This window comes from Cannabis sativa, chromosome 5 (genome assembly GCF_029168945.1).
Source record: "Cannabis sativa cultivar Pink pepper isolate KNU-18-1 chromosome 5, ASM2916894v1, whole genome shotgun sequence".
NCBI lineage: Eukaryota > Viridiplantae > Streptophyta > Magnoliopsida > Rosales > Cannabaceae > Cannabis > Cannabis sativa.
In genome coordinates, this window is record NC_083605.1 from 67,629,621 (window position 1) to 67,651,997 (window position 22,377).

Genomic DNA, 22,377 nt, shown 5'->3' on the forward strand with positions numbered 1-22,377 from the left:
AAAAGGAAAAGGAATTCATTTAAGTTGGCAAAAACTACAAAACATGCTAGGCAAAAATACAAATTTCATGTTTACTTTCGGTCAGGCCCGTATCAAGTAGAAATGCACATTTTTCTTATAGGGATGGGTCTCGTGGGGACCCGCCCCTAATGAGATTGGATTTCCCCGTCTAAATAGGAAAACGTGGTAGGGAGGGGGATTATTTTTTTCCTCGAATGTTAAATGGGACGGAGACGAGGATTACACTTTTCGCCTTGACGGGGACTCCTTTAGTATTTTATTTTATATTTTTAATAATATTTTATAATTTATGTTTGCATTTTTTCGTATATTATCTTTTTTATGAATTTTAAATTATATTTTGGATAATTATTAGTTTATTGAATAATTATTAATGTGTAATAATATTTTTATTTTTATATATTTAAATTTTTATTAGAAACTTTATTTTTTTATAAGGGATTCGTCGCCCAGTTTTCGCCCCTATTAGTAGATTCTTTGCCCCATCCCCGATGGAAAATAAGCGCGGATGGGAACGGGGGGAGCACTCCCCGCAAATTCCACACCCCGTGTCCATCCCTAGTTTCAAGCCAATTGAGGGCCTTGGACCAAAAAATCTAATTAGGCTTTTTTATATGAAAAAAAAAATTATATTTTTTAGAGGAAATTAGACTCTATACCTATTTTATATTGTCCTCTTTTATTTTTACCCTCTTTTTTAAAATCTATCATTTTTATCTCTTTTTTTTCAAACATTATATATTTTTGTTTATTTTTGAAAAAAAAAATTGTTGTATGTGGTGCTTTGTAAAGTTGTACATTTGAGCGAGACTTTTTGACACGGTACAAAACCGGCACGAGCACGGGTGACACGAGTACGGCACAATACGAAGGAATATGGGCTTGGGCCAAGTACGACACGAATAAATATGAGCACACTACAACAAATATAGGTTTTAGGGGCGACAATTGTCGCTTCTAATAGTATTGGAAATCGCCCCTAAAAGCTATTAAAGGCGATAAGTTGCTCCTAAAAAATCGCCTCTAATAATTCGCCCCTAAATGTATTATTAGGGGCGACAAAAAAGTCACCCCTAATTAGGAGCGACAAAAATTACCCCTAAAAATATTGTGCATCAGTATTAGGACTCTTTTCTTTTCAACTCATTATCTGGAGGTATAGTTCAATATAATAATAATAATACCGAAAGAAATGCCTTGAATATATATGTAGGCAGTCCATTTTGTGACCAGAAATGCAAAATACGGAATGTATTTCGTTGTACGGCAGATGAGTTTCAGGGTACGTAATAATATGTGTAAATTTATTTATGGGTCCCAGGGTACGTAATAATGTGTCCTAAGGTACGTTACTATTTTTTAACTTTAATTACCCATAGATCAAACACAGCCCTCAGACCAAATAACTACCCCATCTAACGAATGTGTACATCACAGAATATATCCCTTAAAGTACACCAACGGAACAAAATCGTGTCGCTACATATGTAATATATTGACACATACATACACATTACACTTGAGATGTGAAAATTAAATGGGAAATTTGATTTTTTATGCTTACATATTCTTGAAATTTTTCCCTTAAACTCATAATATTTGATATTTGTGGGATATGACACATTTTATAATATTCCTAAAATACCCCATTTACATTACCCCCTCTCTTTTCTTCTCTCTTTCACTACACTGTAGACCATCGGGCCCTATCGGGCCCACTATCGGGCCCATCGTGCCCATCGGACCCATCAGGCTATATTAAATTCTATTTTTTTACACATGCAATCGGGCTCCATCGGGCCCACCATCGGGCTAACCATCGGGCCCATCGAGCCATATCAAATTTTATTTTTTTTACACATGCATCGGGCCCACCATCAGGCCTACTATCGGGCCTTTGTCTTCCTCAATTTTTTGTGTTACCATCGGACCGGCATCGGGCCTGCATCGGGTTGCATCGGGCCTGACGAAATCAAACCCCAAATCCTGATTTTGCCCAAATCACATCCGACGAAAAAAAAAAAAGAGAGAGACTTGGTGAGGGTGAGATCAGGGGCGGAGCCAGAACTAAAGAGTTGGGGGGCTAATATCAGACAGTGCAATATACAATAAATTTAAATTTTGGTGACTTTAATACCTTTTAAGGATGTGTGTCAATTATAAAAAAAAAATACTACATTTTTAAATTTTATAAATAATTTATACAATATTTTTTTAAAAAAAAATGAATCAAATCATTAAATTAAAAATAAAATACCTTAAAACTAAAAAAAAATTGTGGGTTTATAAATTCCCTTTTGTTGTCTTTTGAAATTTTTTGTATTTAATTTATGATTATATTTTTTTTATTAGTTAGATCTCATATCTTTTTTTCAATGAAAAAATTGTCCAATTCGTCGATGAGTGTTAAGCTAAAATTTGACGGAGTTTAATTTAATATTACTAAAATTAATAATGATATGTAATTTCTTAAGGAAAAAATACTCATATTGATTTTAAGAATAATATAATTAGTTAATTTTACTACTATTTATTAAATAATTTACTAAATATATATATTTTTAAATTAAAACAAATTAATTAAGTCTAATAAAATAGTAATATAATAATTTACTATTTATTTAAATATATATAATTGTAAGACCTGCATTAATATATAAAATAAAACTATATATATTTTCTTAGTAATAAAATTATATTTAAATAAGTAAATACTAATTTTTTAGTTCTTTCATACATGAAAAATTATGTATTAATATCTTTTTATATATGATTATATATATGTTTAGTAGTGTAAATTTTTTAAAAATTCAGGGGGGGCGACAGCCCCTGTAGGGGTGTATGTGGCTCCGCCCCTGGGTGAGATAGTGAGAGAACAACCGAGAGAGATAGAGGAAGAGAGAGAGTTGAGGTTTGAAAATGAGAGGGGTATTTTTGAGTTTATTGTAAAGTGGTCATATTTTTTAAATTTTTAAATGTATTAGATTAGGGAAAAAATTTTAAGGTATTTTATGCATATTTTTTCAAATGTCACAAACAATAAAAAAAAAACTAAAACGAAAAGAGAAAAAAAAAATTAACTATACGCTCAAAAAAATATTATTATTTCAAAAAAAAAAAAAAAGAGTAAAAATTAAAGGGAAAAAAACAGAAAAATACAAAAAAGGAAAAAAAATTACAAAAATACTTTGGGCCGGCCCATTAAACATTTATACAGTCCACATACAAATATTTACAAAAATACCACATGCACTAAGCCTTCAGCTGTACAGAGCGAACCATGAAGATGAAAATACGCGCTCGTTTCAAAACTGCAAAACAACCAAAATGAAACCAAAATGAGAAACATACAACTATTAATTCTGGCGAAATCAACTAGAAAAGAAGACCTGCAATGATCTAAACCGTAAATGACGAAAAAAAATCAGAAAAACTGTTAAGAAACTGAAATTACACATTTATTTTCTGTTTTATTCGATCAAAACAACTTCCCCTAATATCGAAATCCAGATTCATGAAATGTAGATCTGTAACAAACAGATCTGGAGCTCCCACCAAATCCAAAACAATGTATGATGTGAAAATTTTTAAAAAAACCTCATGAATAATACAACTACGTTATATACAGTTACATTTTGATTGATTACTGGTTTTCAATATAAATATATTTTTTAAAAAATAAAATAAGAAGAGTAAAATCGAATTAAGGTACAACCAGTTATGTATAAGTCTGTTTATTTTTTGTTTTGGTTGCCTTATAGTTGCATTATCGTTTTATGGTAGTTTATATATTATGCAAGAATTTAATTTGATGGGGACTAAGAAACAGTAGTTATACATAGTAAGTTTTGTGCAAATAGTTGCATATTAATTTTATAGTGAAATAACATATGCAAGTAGCAAAACTATAATAAAACTACAAAACAACTGTATACAAACTAAAATACAGGAAAAACTCTTTGAACATCAACATCCATGATAAATCTCATTGTTACCCATTGATGATATAAAAATGGACAGGAAACAACTAGATAAAAAACATATTAAAAAAAAATACATACAGAAGGTGTAAAATTTCAAAAAATGGGAGAAAACCAAAAAGAAACCGAAAACAAACCTCGGTTCGAACATCAGCACCAACATTAGCTTTTTTCCCAGAAACGTCTTTAGCCATGATCAACTTCAACCTTCCTTTTCCTATTCTCAGAAGTTGGGAAAATTTTCTAAGAAATATAAACTTTAAATTTCTTCTTCGCAGGTCCACGACCCCCGTTTCAATACAGGCAGAGCAAAGTCGGAGTCATCATCTTCTACAACTGGGTATTTTCCTTTGGACTTATTTGCTACAGATTTAACACTCATTTTCAAATTTTTTCGGGCAATGGAGAAGGGGACGATGAGGAACAAGTAATAATCATGAATATATATAAGTTCAGACCAAAGAAAACAGATGACAAATAGTTATGGAAAATCGGTTAATGAAAGTTAGAAAAGAAAATGATATAAAATTGGGTAGTGAAAAAATGGGTTTTGATTGTGGTTAGGAAAGTATATCAGTTATGGAGATTTTTTTTTTTTAAAAAAAAAAAACTGAAAAGATAATGAAAAAAAAGAAGGAAAAAAAGATAGGGAAAGCATGGATTGATAGGTGTCAATCAGCTGACGTGTGTAGTCACCTCACTTGCATTTAAAGAGTGACATTATGTGTATAGTGTGTGTAAGTAGTAAAATTGTAAATAAAAAAACTTAAAGTGTACAAAAGTAACAGCTGCCATGTAGGAGTATATATGTAATAAAAAAGCCATTTTGTATTTTTGATGTAAAAATTTCAAAATTAAACCCATTATTTGAAACCTAGAAATATTTGAACGGAACAAAAAAAACAACTAAAACCCAGCTTCATCTCTGAAAGTCAATCTATCTTTGGCCACTAATTCTATGAATATCTCAGCCCCACCCATCAACGTTGATCTGTAGAGTAAAGAAAGAGAAATCATAAACAAATAATTACTAAAAATAAAACATTATATATATATATATATATATAAATATAAAAACACAAACCACAAACACACACATTTTCAAGGAGAGAGATTAATGATGGGGGACGGGAGATAGGGACACGGTCGACGGTGGGGATGGGACAGTCGGTCGGATTGGAGGTCGGTCGGTTGTGATTCTTCACTTTTTTAAATAAAAGGCTGGCTGCCATTATAAGACAAAGAAATAAGATGAAATAAAGAAGAAGAGAAGAATGGGGCTAGGTAATGTCGCCCCTAAAAGTCGCCTCTAATAGTTGTACAATGTCATATTCATATTTTTAGGGGCGACAAATGTCACTCCTAATGTTATTAGCGGGAAAAATCTCCCCAAATAAATTGGGTATATTTTGATTTTATTTTATTTAATAAGTTGCTCCTAAAACTTTTAGAGGCGACAAAAGTCGCGACAAAAGTCGCCCCTAACTCTATACGAATTAAAAAAAAAAATAGATTTTTTTTAGGGGCGATACTGTATTGTCGCCCCTAATACCTCTATTATTAGAGGAGACTTTATGTCGCCTCTAAATTTGTCGCTCCTAAAACCTATATTTGTTGTAGTGACAAGCATGACATGAATAATGTAAACATAAACATAGCACGACATGAAAAGTATGAAAGCAAGACACGAAAACATAAATTTTTTAGCACGAAAGCACGATAGATAAGCACGACATAAAACACAAATTCAAATTCATAAAATAATTTTTTATTTAGTAATTTATCTACTCTTTCATATCAAGATATGACACGAACATAATTATAATTTTTCTTATTGAGATTATATTGACAATGTACAATACAACTTTATGTAGAAACTAGGGAATAGATCCGCGCTTCGCGCGGTTTTAATAATTTTTTTTTTTTTTGATGAATCAGGAAAATTGTATTAGCTCACAAACTTTTTACATCCTAATAGCACCTGAAAAAAAAAACAGGCCTAAGTTATGTATCTATACAAATTGTACAACGAAAAACAATCAGTTCTATAACAATGACTTGAACCATTCTTTGTCTACATTCGAAACTTTTTTAGGCCAAAATAATTCCACTCTTTGAGTCACACCAGCCTTTAACTCTTTACACATTCTCATGTCATCTTGAGTTTCATCATCCCAATAGGACAAATTTCGCATCTTCCATATGTGGTAAATCAAGCTTGCAACAGCAGCAGCTATTACAAGCTTTCTGAAATTGCTCAACTTCGACCTACCAAGCCATCGAATTAGACCGGAGAGGCTAACTGATTGTGGCTTCCATTGTAGCCACTCCTTTACTTGTTGCAGGCACTTCCGGGAAACAGTGCACTCAAAAAACAAATGCATTGATGTTTCAGGCTGTTCTTTACACAACAAACATCCATGATCAGTAGAGATCCCCATCTTGCATAATCTATCCCTTGTTTTGAGTCTGTGTTGGATAGCTAACCATGCAACAAAACTGTGCTTTGGTGTGTTTAGCCTACCCCATATTTGCTTGTTCCAAAACACCTTCTCTTGAACTGGGTTCAGAAGTTTGTAACCATAGTCAACAGTGTATTTTTGCAGTACTAAATTCCCATTTAGAACAATCTTGAATTGCTCCTTAAGCCTCATCAAGCTAATCCAGTACCAACTCGAACTGCTTGGTGGGATGTGATCCCACCAATCTCCATTATGCAAATATACACTATTTATCCATCTCAACCATAGGCTATCCTCCTTATTGGCTATAGCCCAAAGATACTTCCCCATTGCAGCTTTATTCCATGCTGAAACATTCCTAAATCCCAACCCACCAGCAGACTTAGGTTGGCAAATAGCTTCCCAAGCCACAAGGCCCGGTCCCTGGTACATGGCATGGCCTTTCCATAGATAATTCCTGCATATAGCTTCTATTCTTTGGATCACCTTCTTCGCTACTAGCAAAAGTTGGCTCCAATAAGTATGGATAGTAAGAAGCACAGAATTTATAAGTGTTACTCTACCTGCAAAAGATAGGTTTCTCGAGCTCCATGTTTTAATCCTAGCAGTCATTTTTTCAGTTAGAATCTCACACTCCTTACCTGATATTCTCTTCGGGCAAATGGGGATTCCCAAGTATGTGAATGGTAGCTGTTGGAGAGTAAAACCCGAAGCTTTCACAATCTTTTCCAGATCTGATTTTGGCATGTTACTGCTATAAATAGCAGATTTTGAAGCATTCGGTTGTAATCCTGATGTTAAGGAGAATAGCTTCAGCCCTTGCAACATATAACATACACTTTTGGAGTCACCATGACAAAACAATAGAACATCATCAGCAAAAGCAAGATGGTTTAACTTGATTCCTGCACATCTATGGTGGAATTTAAAATCCTGCATTTCTCCAATCTTCCCCATGATTCTAGATAGGTACTCCATACCTAAAACAAATAATAATGGGGACATGGGGTCACCTTGTCTAAGGCCTCTTTTGGATTCAAAAAATCCATGCAAAGTCCCATTAAACATGAGTGAAAATTTGGGAGTGCGAACACAATTCATCACAAGATTAATGAAAGACTTTGGAAATCCAAGTCCATGTAACATTTCCTCAATAAAATTCCACTCTATAGTGTCATAAGTTTTAATAATTTTTTAAAATCTTATATTAGAAAAATTAATTTTTAGTTACAAATGAAATTTTAAGTCTAATACTTTTTTAATTATTTTTTTATGAATAATATAAAATTATATGATATATTATGTAAATTCTCTCATTTATTTATAATTAGAATAAATATTAATCATAATATAGTAAAAATAAAGACACATCTTGTAAGAAGTTATTTATAATAATTAAAGCTATTGAAAATATATTCTTTTTAAATGAGTCAGATATTATAATGATATATATTTTTAAGTAATTAAAAAAATATCATTTTTTTTATTTATTCATTCATAGCAAACTTAATTTTATAATTATATATTTAGATTAGATATTTTTATAGAGTTAATAAGTATATACTCATATAGTTTGTAAATAATATGGGACTCTTACAAAAATAAAAAGGGTAAATACTATTTTGGACCATGTGTTTTGCAAAAGTTATCGATTGGACCCTCTGTTTTGTTAAATAACAAAATGGACCCTGTATTTTCTAAAATGGTAAAATTAGAACCCTGAACTGATTTTTTGTCAAAATAAAATTTAATAATAATCCGATATAAAAGTGTTATGAGAAAACTGTTTACATTTTCTGTATCTATTTGTATTTTCAAGTTGGTTATATTAAAAAAAAAGTTATAAAAAATTAAGCTCAGGGTCCTATTTGTACTATTTTGGAAAATACATGGTCTATTTTGTCATTTAACAAAACAGACGGTCCAATTGGTAATTTTTGTAAAACATAGGATCTAAAATGATATTTACCCAAATAAAAATATATATCATTTAGAAAACATATTATAAAATAAAAATAATCATAAGATGACATCTCATTTGATTTGTATTTTTCCATATATGTTTAGGTCACTTAAAATAATTTATTTTGAAAATTTTTTAAGCTAATAAAAAATATAGAATAGTATATATAAAATTCATAAAATAAAATTATTTCATAAAAAATTGTATATTATTATATATTACATGAAAAGTAAAAAATTATGAAACAAATAATTATTAAATTATAAATAATTATCTTCAGAAATATAAATAATAAATTGTATATTAGATGAAAAATAACAAACAAAGTAAGACATTAAAAGTAAAAAAAATAAATAAAAATTTATAGGGTAAGAGATTAACCAAGCACCCAAAAAAAATACTCATTGATAATTTAATATGGCATAATAAGAATAATATTTATAACTTATATAAATAATACCTATATAATTTATAAATAATGTGAGACATTTAGTTCTAATATATTTGAAAAAGAAGTTTTATACATAGTTTTATTTGAGTAGTTGTTTTTCAAATAAAATAGAAAAAAATTACAGAATTTCACAAATAGAATGAAAAAAGTCTAATATGCCACCTAGACTTACTTTGTGGTTTCCTTTATAATATATGTAAATCTTGATATTGATATCCTATAATAATAGGATATTGCCTCCAATATAAATATATTAGACAAATATATAGATTTTATTTGATAACTCAAAATAATAATTAAAAAAATTATAACTAATTGAACAAAATCAAGTTATTAATCACTTATACATTTTTCGACAAATCAAAGAGAAGTGAATAAAAAATATTTTATTTATATCTCACAAGCATCACAAAAATAACTCTTAAACCATGTGAGACTATTTTAAAGCAAAAACTCTGGAGTTATGTTAACAAAGTTAGTTAGATGATTTTAAAGCAATTGATAAAAATAGATAAATAGTAGCTGAATGATTTTTTATGCTTACAAAATTTGTAAATTCCCTACTCGGGGAATTTAAAGTTGCTTCTTACACTAATTTTGAAGTGATGAATTGACTTCTCATACTTTTTATCAAAATATTTTTTTAATTTTATTATTTTGTGAGAACTTCAAATTTTATGTTAAAAAAAAAAAAAAAACTGTTATATCATTATTTACTAAATTTTTAAAAATCTCAAAAAGGATTTTATTTTTCAAATATTAATATTTTAACTAATTTGAATATATTAAAAATATATATTTTATTAAAATATTAATATTTTTTTATTTATTAAATTTTTTAATTTTTTTTAAATATTAAAATTTTAACCCAGATAAAAAAAATAAAATAATATATATTTTATTGCAAAAAAGACTAAATGGGCTAGATTGATTTGATTAATCACCCATTATACAATATTTACAATGCTTACTAAACACCCTTATATAGCCTATAATACCATATTTTTAAAGGTTTTTAAACAAATATTAATATTTTAACTAATTTGAAAATATTAAAAAAAATATTTTATTAAAAAATTTAATAAAATATTTTTATTTATTAAATTTTTTAATTTTTTTTTAAATATTAAAATTTTAACCAAGATAAAAAAATAAAATAATATATATTGTATTAAAAAGACTAAATGGGCTAGATTGATTTGATTAATCACCCATTATACAACATTTACAATGCTTACTAAACACCCTTATATAGCCTATAATACCATATTTTCAAAGGTTTTTAAACAAATATTAATATTTTAACTAATTTGAAAATATTAAAAAAACATATTTTATTAAAAATTTAATAAAATATTTTTATTTATTAAATTTTTAATTTTTTTTTTAAATATTAAAATTTTAACCAAGATAAAAAAAAAATGATATATATTTTATTGAAAAAAAGACTAAATGGGCTAGATTGATTTGATTAATCACTCATTATACAAAATTTATAATGTTTACTAAACACCCTTATATAGCCTATAATACCATATTTTCAAAGATTTTTAAACCATGTGGGATTTTTTCTTCTCCTAAAGAACTCACTAATATTGAATTAAATAAACAAAGTTGATTAGAAAATGTAAAAAAACAACAAAAAATATAACATAAGAAAAAAGAGTATTAGAATGCCACATCATCCTAGTTTGTGTATTCCTTTATATATATATATATATTGATTTAGTAATGGACCACAATTATACTGATATTAATTTGATTATTAAACATAAAATTGTAGTTTCTTTATTATGATTTGAAGCTAATTTTAATTGAAACAATCTATTTTTATTTTAAAATATAGAAATTAATTTGAAAAGTATAAAAAAATGGCAATTTTTCATAGCCCCATTTGATAAATATGGGTCGACCATTTTATAAAAAATGAGTTGGCCGGTTTAGGCCCGATACGGGTCCAGCCTGTTGGAAATATTTTACCAGGATCTAGTTTTACTAACAAGTATGTTTCATTAACATCCTAATATGAATTCTAATTAAACAATGAAATAAACACATATAAAGTTTAGAAAACCTTACATTGGGTGCAGCGGAATATAATGACTCCTTCCGTTCAGATCTCTAGCCCTTGATTCCTTTCTGTAGCAGAGCATCACCAAGATCTGAACCTGGATCTCTTTCTCTCATTCCTTTGATGCTGAATCTCCTTCTTCTTGTTTGGAATTCTCCTACAGTCTTACACACTATGATTGAGATACCACTTTATGTGTGTGGGCACTCACTCATTCACTCAAGGTTCGAAATTGAAGAGGAAAAGAAGAGAGAAGGGAAGTGGCGGCTATGTATAGAATAGGAGGCTTAACTTTCATCTAACAGAGTTCAGTGTGAATGAGAGCCATCACTATCTATTTATAGGTAACCACCTAGGTTTAAGTTAGAATTATTTGGTATTAAAATAATTAAAAAATAAATGATAAAATCCTACAATAGTGGCCGGCCTGGGCTTTGGATAATGGGCCTCACTTATGCAATTTTGTTGCTTTATCATTTCTGCATCTCATTTTTTCAAAAACGCCAATTTTCAAATTGAACCATTTAAATGCCAATTCTAATTATTTAATAACTAAAAAAATTAATTATTAAATAATATTGTCATTTAATATATTTATTAATTAGACATATAAAGTCTCTTAATTAATAAATAAACCTAGAATCTCTTTTCTTTACCATTTCGTCCTTGCTTAGTGAAAATTCACAAAGTAGACATAGTCTAACTTTAGAATTATAATTGATTAATCAAAATCAATTAACTGAGTCTTACAAGCAGTATGGTCTCAACTAGTATGGGGACCATGGGTCTATATATCCAAGCTTCTAATAAGCAGATCAAGAATTTATATTTTAAACTCATTGACTTATTAATTCTTCGTTGAATCCACGCATAGAACTTAGAATTGCACTCTCAGTATATAGAACGCTCTATATGTTCCACGATATAGATACGTCATTAGTTATCCATTGTTATAATTCTAATTTGATCACTGACCCTCTAATAGATGATCTACATTGAATAGGCACTAAGTTACCGTTACACCTTCAATGTATTTTATTCTTAAAACACTTAGCTTCGTATAAATGATATTTCAGCGAAGTGAAATGAGATCTCCACCATTTATCTCTGTTTAGCCAAGCTCGAAGGATATCATCGTTTCACTTCTAAATTCCTATAGAAGTTATAGACTCCATATTTATGTTAGCGCTCCCACTCAATTATACTATCATGTTCCCAAAATGTACGTATCACCCTGACCCAAAAGTAGGTTTAACTAACAAATCAAAGAACATGTATAATACTCTTGAGATCGAACCTAAACATATCAGGATTAAGATCATTTGATCTAGGATCAACAGGTTATATTGAATTTGAATAGATATTACGGTAAATTTTAACAAATCTAATCAAAGTTCAATATCGGCCCCTTCCGATGTATACTCCATACATCCGATGTTGGTAAACTTTGCGAATGCCCTGGAAAGGACATAACACTTATCCAAGGTGTAAGAATACCTATCACTGATTATCATGTCAATCTAAATCTAGTGAACTGGCAAATCAGGGAATAAACTTTCGAACATATAATTAAGATTATATTCCACTGTGTTGACAACACTATAATCATTAACAAATTCATATGTTCTGGACTTAAATAGAATTCATACATTATGTACATATAATCATGAAATAAATCATGTGAACCATGCAACATAAAATGTTATTTCTGATCTTTATTAATAAGTAAATTTGATTATATTGAAATGAGTTTTATTTAGGGCATAAAACCCAACACAGCCCAACACAAATAATCTATACTTATGGACCGAATTAGGCTTACTTTGAAAATACGAGCCATGCCCAACCCAATCCGTTTTATAAAACGGGTCGGGCCAGGCTCACGTAAAAAAGTGGGCTTTTATAAAAACGGGTTGGGCCAGGTTGGGCCACCCGAATGTACAGCTTTAGTGCTTTGTAGATACATTTAGTTTATTTTTTGACACACATGATAATTTTTTTTGATATTTTTTATTTTAAATTGACACAATATGCATTAATAGATATTAAAATATTAAAATTGGATTGTTTGTCTAGTTTTTTTTCTTAATTATCTATTACCCATTACCCATTTTTATATTATAATATATTATTATTTGAATTATTAATGTACTCATTTATTTTGTTTCCAAAATACAAGTTATAATGTCAGCTATCACTAATTTTAGAAATGAAAAAAAAAACTTAAAAGTATGAAGTTGTAATAAACAACATTAAAAAAAAATAACATAGTAAGAAAAAAAAGAATCAAATTGACAAAACTTAATAAAGAAAATTAGTAGTATAGAAACAAGCTGAAGAATCGATATTGATTTGCATATTGTAATGTAGTTAATGTCTTATTTTTATTTTTCTTTTTAAATGTGGTTTTATTGTTTTTAGTTAATTTTATTTTTTTTTTACTGAAATACATTAATTTAGAAACTTTACAACAGTATTTTTGAAAATTTAATTTTATAAAAATGTAAAAATAAATAAATAAAAACACTAAAAATATAAAATAACATAAAAATAAGTATTTAAGTGGAAATCTCTTAATATTAGGAGGAGGAAATTATATTATTTTAAAAGTTGTTTACATAATTATGACACTTTTAAGTTTGATTAATTTATATGTTATTTTTTTGTTTTAGGTATTTTTATAGTATTTGATATACCATATATATGTAAATTAAGTTTAATTCAAAGCCCATAATTAATATTTTTATTTGTTTAGGCAGTTTTATTTGTTAATGGTGTTGGGAAAAAGTCGCCGGAGTTTGTTGTTAGCGCCGAAAAAGTCACTAGAGTAGCTGCCGGCATCGAAAAAGTCTATGGAGTTGCTGTTGGCACCGGAAAATTTGTCAAAATTGACATTGACGCTGGAAAAAATCACCAAAAACGGTTTCTTGGTGATTTTTCCAGTGATTTTTCTGACACCTGCAACTACTCCGCGACTTTTCTGACACCGACAGCAAACTTCAAAAAATTCATCGGAATTGGCATTGTCATCGAAATTCATCGAAAAAGTCTATGGAGTTCCTGCTGACACCGGAAAATTCGTTGAAATTGACATTGACGCTGGAAAAATCAGAAACCAGTTTCTTGGTGATTTTTCCGGTGATTTTTCTGGCGATAATGTCAATTCTGATGAATTTTCCGAAGTTTGTTGTCAGTGCCGGAATAGTCGCCGGAGTAGCTGCCGGTATCGAAAAAAATCACCAAGAAACCAGATTCTTGGTATTTTTTCAGTGATTTTTCTGGTGACAATGCCAATTCTGATGACTTTTTCAACAATGTCAGCAACTCTGGCGACTTTTCTGGCTCCAACAACTACTCCGACGACTTTTCGGCCGTACGTAACAAACTGTGGCGAGTTTTCCGGCACCAGTAATAACTCCGACGATCACTGTGGTTTTATTTGTTTTATTTTTTAAAAAAAAATAAGAAGAAAATTTTAATATTTTGTATGGGAATTTAAAGTGGTATATAAGTTTTTATTTTAAATATCATATTTTGTCTTAAGCTTTCTTATTATATTTATGTAAACTAATTTTATTTTTCTCATATCTTTATATATTAAAAGTGTCTATCTAACGACATTTCTTGGTTTAACAGAATATACCTTAATAATAAAAGAATATTCTGTTAAATTTAACGATGTTAATATGTTTGATCTCACGTTAACAAATAAACCCAATAATTAAATCAAAAAATTAAACAATCTTTTTTTAAATTAAAAAAATATCTTAACCACATATCTCTCTAACAAACCGTATATCCCAAATTTTGATACTTTTTTTCTTATTTTTTTTAAACAAAACATTCCTCGCTAAAGTTGTTATGACCATATCTTAATTAATTTAATTATTGGCAAAAACACATGGCATGGGATGCCCTTAACTATTTCCCAAATAATCAACCATTAATCCACTTGATCAATATCAATCACTACATCTATTTATTTTTTATTATAATATAAATTTAAATTCTCACAATAAATTAAATCACGTGTAGTGTTATAAATTAATAATGATAATAATATATTATCTATATCCTTTTCATTAAAATTTAAAAATAAACCCAATAATTAAACCTAAAAAATATCTATCTATATATATATATAAATGTTTGTCCATTAATTTGATAAGCAACTTTTAGGTAGAACTGAGCCAAAAGATTTTTCAATTACATTGCCACAAAAGTATTGAGCTAATTTGTTTCCAAAAGTTTGAATTATTACCACTAATCACCAACAATTTGAAATTAGAGGTATGTTCTATTTGAATTAATTTATTTATTCATTGGGCGTATATATTTGTGTATTTTTTTTTTTTGTGTATTTGTGTATTTATGTGATTTTTTTTTTTTATGAATTACTCTTTTTAAAAATAAATATGTTTATATAAATTTAATTTTAAACTCTATATAAAATAATACTTTTTTTTTTTTTCTAAAAACATAAAGCTACAAACTAATTTTATTAACAATCATCAATATAAAATTTAAACTCTATATTAAAAAATACTTTTTCTTTTCTAGAAACATAAAGCTACAGACTAATTTCATTAACAATCATCAATATAAATATTCAAGTATGAATAAATCAGAACAATTCAAAATCTGAACAAATAAATATTCAAGTATTTCAATAAATTCATAAACAAATAAATCAGAACAATTTAAAATCTCAAATCAAGAAAATTAAAAGTTTAGATTAATAATCTTTACAAATATGAAAAACTTAAATAGATCTATCTACCATTGTTGTTACCGTTGCTTAGTTACTGAATTCTTAAACAAAAACTACTAAAACTTATATAAAACTAATATTTACGTGGCTCCACGTAACTCTTATCTAGTTTATCTAAATACACCTATTAGGAGACAGCCCATAAGCCAAGAATATCGGCCCAATCTAGTCTGTTACCTTTGTCGCCAAGCCTAAAGTTGCATAGTTGCATCTACATATGCGGGAAAGCACTGCGCACAGTGCGCAGTACACAAATAATTAATCAACTCTTTCTGCACATTATTATTTAAATAAATAAAAAAAAAACTGCTGAGTTATATATAATATTATATATTTGTGTACGTAGTTATTATTTATGTCTTGGTGAAGTAACCATAAGCAGATAGGGATGTTGGGTAGCCATGAAAGTCATTCCACTCAACCCCCTAAAAGAGTAAATATATAAATGAAATCATGATTAGTTTAACATTATTATTATTATTGTTTATATCATATGACTCAATTTCCACCAAGGGACAAGTCTCTAGCTACGTCATTTCTTTAACCACTTGTTTCATCTTTATCCACTGCTCTACTCATCAGTCCGACCAACAATTTTTAATATATATAATTAATCTTTCAACTCATCATCCAAAAGAAGTTTCTTTTCACACCTCTTTCTTCATGTAAAAATACATTAAAATATCACTACACAACATTCACAGGGGTATGAAAATGACTCCTCGTTAGCTCTAAAGTACTCTAATTACTTAAAATAAATTAATTATAATATGAAGGTAGAACAACCAAAAGGATAAACTTTGAGAAATGTCTTTTACGTCTACACCAACTGTGCTGTAACATGCATTATATGTTAGATTAACTATTTTATATTAAGTTTTTTTTGTTTTTATTTTGTTATAATAATAAAGTGTAGCAGCCAAAGACAACTTGGAATCGATCGATAGCTCATATAACCGCTCAAATGGATCATGGGACAAAACTATATAATGAGTATTATAACCTGATATTAATTTGAGGATTTTAGACAATATATATAATATCTTTTCTACTGCCACACGCAGTACTAAAATCAAATCAACTAATAATTTAAGAGTGTTGTGTTTGAACCCTTATCCTTTTTTTTTTTTTTACTTCCCTCCCTCACGGCAATTTTTAAATGAGGAAATTTAGTTTAGTGTGCTTAAATGTAAAATATATTGTTTTAATATACTACTAAATTAGAAATAGTATAGGGAAATTATACAATGTATTCCTTTAAAATAGATATATTGATGCATCCTTATCTGTTTTAGCACCCGAAATAATTTTTTAGTCAAATGTTTTCTCATGTTCATGTACGTTATAGTTATTTAAGACATCCTGCAAAATTTTAAAAAATTTGGAAATGTTTAACACGCCGAAAATTACGTTCAAACAGTGTATTGCACGCGTGACTATTTTATTTTATACGTGTGTAAAATAAACTGTTTAAACATTATTTTCTATATTATAAATTATTCGGAATTTCTCAAAATTTTGTAGGTTATCTTAAATAGCTATAACTTACATGAATATGAAATGGATGCCGAAACAGGTCAAGGGTGTATCAGTACACTTCTTTTAAGGGGGTGCATTGTAGAATCACCCAATAGTATATATATATTTTTATTATTTTTTCCACCCAAAAAATATCCTTACATTTCAAGAAAATTTCTCTCTCTCACTCTCTAGCGTTAACCCCGACCCAAAACCCCTAGTGTCGAAACACACAGATCGAGAACCTCGATCACAAGGTCTCGACGTCATTTTCCCTCATAGCCTCTCTCGTTTTTTGTATTTTTTTCTTCTAGTTTACCAATTTTTTGCGATATTTTGCAATATTTAGCGATATATTTATAATCATAGAACAAATTTGAGGTTAGGGATGAAGTTAGAGGATCGATCTTACTTAATTACATATATTTATACTTTTCTTACAAATATTTGTTATTGTGATGGGGTATTCAACGATGGAGTTATTAACAAATTTAAATATGTGTTATTGCCAATTCATTGACATACTTCCCCACTTGATCATATACAGTGGCGTTTTGTAAAGAATTGGAGTTGTGATGCTTAAATAAATAAGTCCTATACATAATGAAGTGACACAAAAACTTACTAGTTGATAAATATATTTATTTCTAAACATATATATACTTTTTTTCCCAACCGTTATTTAATATAATTTATTATTTCTACCATTGATATAATAGATATAGATGTGTGATAAAGTATGAGTGAAAAGGGAACAGCTAAGCTAACCAATGATTATGAAGAATTAAAGTAAATTGTGTGGTGTGTGTGGTTTGGCCGGGTGAGTCAACCATGATCTCTAGTATTTAATTAATACATATATGAGACACAATTTGAACGAGTTTTTTCAGATTACAATAATTGAGAATAATGTATACCCTTCAAATTGAATTGACACTATCAACATTATACATATATAGCACAAATAAATATACACTAATGATATATGATAACATACTCACATATTATACATATTACACAGCTACCAGTCATGTCTCGATTTTTTCATTTTAAACTAATCATATTCATCTAAACTCATACCTACTTTTTTTTTTTTTGAAACATAACATATCATATCATATTGTTTGTAGGTAATATCTTTTATTTAATTTTCTTACTCAGTTTTATTTATAAATTTACGAAGCAGATATCTGTAAGCGTATAGTAAAAATTTCCTTGAATTAGGATAATTCATCATCTAACCGAAAAACATGTACTATAAAAAATCTTATTTATAGTCACAATAAAATTTATGACTAAAAGTAAAAAAAATTGTGACTAATTATAAATCATAATTCCTATGTTGTGACTAAAAGGTCTAAAAGGTCCGTGACTAAAAGTATTATAGTCACAAAATTACAATTTGTTGTGACTAAATGTATTTTAGTCACAATATTTGTTGTGGCTAAAACTAAATTAGTGACAACTTGTAACTAAATACTAGCTAAATACTATGTTTTAGTTAACATTTTGTTGTGACTAAAAGTCACATTTAGTCACAAAAAAATTATGTTGTGACTAAAAAGTTATTACTAAAAGTAGCATTTTTTGTGTAATGCTTTGTCAAACCATGAATTACTAAAGTAAGCGAGTAATATAAGACAAAACTATCCCTAAAAATTTAACCAATAAAACTATAATATCTTAAAACAACATAGTAAAAGACATAAAACTTCAACCTATAACACTAAAAAACTACCTGAAAAATCTCAAAACAAAAAATTAAAAATTAAATTGTATAAAAATTACTATCTACAAAGAAAATAATATATCATTCTATAAGTACACTTATCAATACTTCTTTTTTTTTATTATAATTTTACATATAATTTCATAATATATACATAAACAACTTATGCATGATTTTCTTAGATTAAGGTTCTGTGGTTGTATGCAGTGCTTATAATTGTCTTCTAAAGTTTAATTATGAAGAATTAGGATGGTTTGAGTTAGATTTGTGGGCTGTGGTGTTGTTTGAGCAAGCTTTTGAGTATAAGAACTCAAGCTTTGCTCTCTAATGGTGGTTTGTGGTTCTGGTTGTTTTGGGATATTTTATTGCTTGGTTTATGTTTATTGTGGTATATTAAGCAGATCTGAAAGGTTTGGTGTGGTTTGGTATCGATATAAGGTTGTAGTGAAATTTTAAGTGTTTCCTGCAGTGAACCGGTCAACTGGTTCAGGGGGACCTGTAGGAACCGGTCAACCAGTTGGTCCCCAAGAAACCCTACAGAACCAAAATTCTGATTGGGGAACCGGTCTACCAGTTAGGGCATTTTTGGGAACCCTAGTTTTTCCCTTTTCGTAATATCTAGGTTATTGCCATGTTATCCATCGATAAGAAAACTTTCAGTTTCAATTTAAGTTCCCGAAAAGTGATTTAGCGCGTCACTTACCAATTTTACGAATTATGTGATTTAGGGGCCTGTAATTCGTCGAGCAGATATTCCACTCAGGTTGGCCGACACACCTGAATTCGGTAACGAGGTAAGATTAGTATAATGGTATACATATGGTCTTACATGTTTAGCGTGCATGTTGGTTAAGCTTGTTAGATTACATTATAATAGCGGTATCAATATATGTAGTATTATATATGATATTGATAAATGTATGTTGGGTTAAGTGCTACTCGACAATATTACATCGGTACGACTAGTGTACAGAGTATAGGCTGGTATTATGGTCGATAGTACTGTACTACTTGACAGTATCACATCGGTACGACTAGAGTACGACTAGCGTACCGAGTATAGGTTGATATTATGGTCAGTAGTATTGTCATACGAATGTTCTAGACTCAATACTGTGTCGAACATGAGGATAGGGTTATGGTTGGGTGTATAGGCGCCTGATTGTAATCCAAGTTATCGCTATGTTATTTTTTATATATTTCTTACTCAGTATGTTGACTCACAGATACTGTTTGTATGTGTAGGTAAGGGTAAGGCTAAGGTCGAGCAGTCGTGAGAGTGAGCATATGAAGATTGTACATGTCGGGACGATTAGTCTTGGAGCGTACGATCTTTAAGACAGCTGAGCTTATTTTGTATAGTCGCTAGGCGATAAACTTTTGTAATATACACTGTGAAATGTTTGTAAATGTTTTGTAAAACGAGATCCCAGTTTAATATAAGTATGTTATTTTGATAATTATAAATAGTTAAATAAAGTTTTAATTATTCATGATTTTCAATAAACTCGTTGATTAGTAACGAGCTACACAGTTAAGTTAAAAATCACGTTAACACGTCTAAACTTGTAACGCCCTAATATTAAGGCACGCTACAGTGCATTTTTAATTACAGTTCAATCTTTGCTAATAAAATTTTTTCTTGAAAAATGTGTCAAATTAAAACTTTCATATTAAATATTAAACTTTATATTATATCAAAATATTTCCAAGTGTCGGGATCCCTTTTTTAAATTTTTAAAACATAATAAACCAAAATACATATTAATCAGGTCGCACAGCGACTACAAAATACAATTCCCAGATGTCCTAAGACCGAACACTCCAAGCCGCGCTGCTTCGACATGTACACCTTCATCTGAGCTCAGGTTCACTCCTGTTCAGCTTTCTCCTTTCCTTTACCTACACATGGAAGCAGAACTGTGAGTCGACAGACTCATTAAGAAAAGCATATAACATATCATATAATTTCCGACTTGTATTTAGGCCCCCATACACCTATTTACAAGGCTCAACAGATGAGTAAGAACGTTCAGTACTTGGGTAGAGTCACTATACCACATACACTACGTACCTCACTGTACGAGTGTTGGTAGGGTTTGTTTCGTACCCTGAGTACCACTGAGTGATATACCACACACACCCAATACTTCTCCGTACTTATGCTGGTATCACGGTACTCTCAGATAACACTCACTATACCAATACACTCTATACCATAACTGTATAAGTGTTGGTAGTGCAACTAACAATTTAAGCATGCATATACACATAACATATACATACACTCAGATATCAATATCACATATTATATACAGTTCTTACCTTCTTTCCGAATTCAAGTGTGTTGGCCAACCTGAACGGAAAGTCTCGTGCTAGATGGATGCCTTAATCACATTATGAAACCGGGTAAGTTACATGATATAAACCCTAATCCAAGGAAACCCGAACTCATAACCCTAGGTTCTGTTATACTTTCTAGGGGTTAATCTAACTCTGGAAATAGGGAAACACCCAACCACGACACGGAATGGATGAGAATTGAGGAAATGAAAGGCCCAGGTAACCCTGCCAAAACCGGTTACCTGGTTTGCACCAGTTCACCCAAGAAATTTAATTTCTTGCTCAATCCTCCACCAAATGCTACCAAACTTTCCAGAGTGCCTAATTAGGGTATACACAACATATTCCAGCCAATAAACCAAAGAAAAACTCACTGAATCAAAACATGCCATTAGAGATCAAAGTTAAGGTTTCTATGCTCAAACTTGCACAAAACCTAAAACAAACATCAAAACAACCTACTAGGACCTAAAACCAACTCAAACTAAGCCTAGAATTCGAATTGCATCAACACCTAACCCTAACAGCCCCCCAATTCTCAATTTCACAGCATGAAACCAAAGTAAAAGCTTAAAAACACACAACCAAAGGTTCTAAGGTTACCTTAGCTCCAAGAACACTTGAATCCTTAGCTTAGTAAAAGAGGCCACATGTCACCTCCCTAGGCAGCCACCAATCCATCCTTTAAAATGACCAAAATGCCCTTTAGGTTAAACTTAAGTATTTCTAAAGCTAGGGGTAAAATGGTCAAACTCCACAAGCCCGCTTAATCCTGATCTTTTATTTTCTCTAAAATATTTTTCACTAAGAAATAAAGTTCTAAACTTACCCATGTGATCAAACTAGGTATCAATCGCATTTTCTGTTGTCGCTGAGCAAAAATTACAAAAATAAGATATTTCACATATAAGTCAAATAATACCCCTAGAGTTTAATAAAATATCCGGAATTGAGAAATTATAACTTTAATACTCATTTCTAAATATTGGAGTCCACAAATAAACAAATTCATAAATAATTATAAAATTAACAGAAATTAGTGCTAATTGCCTTTACTAATCCAAATTA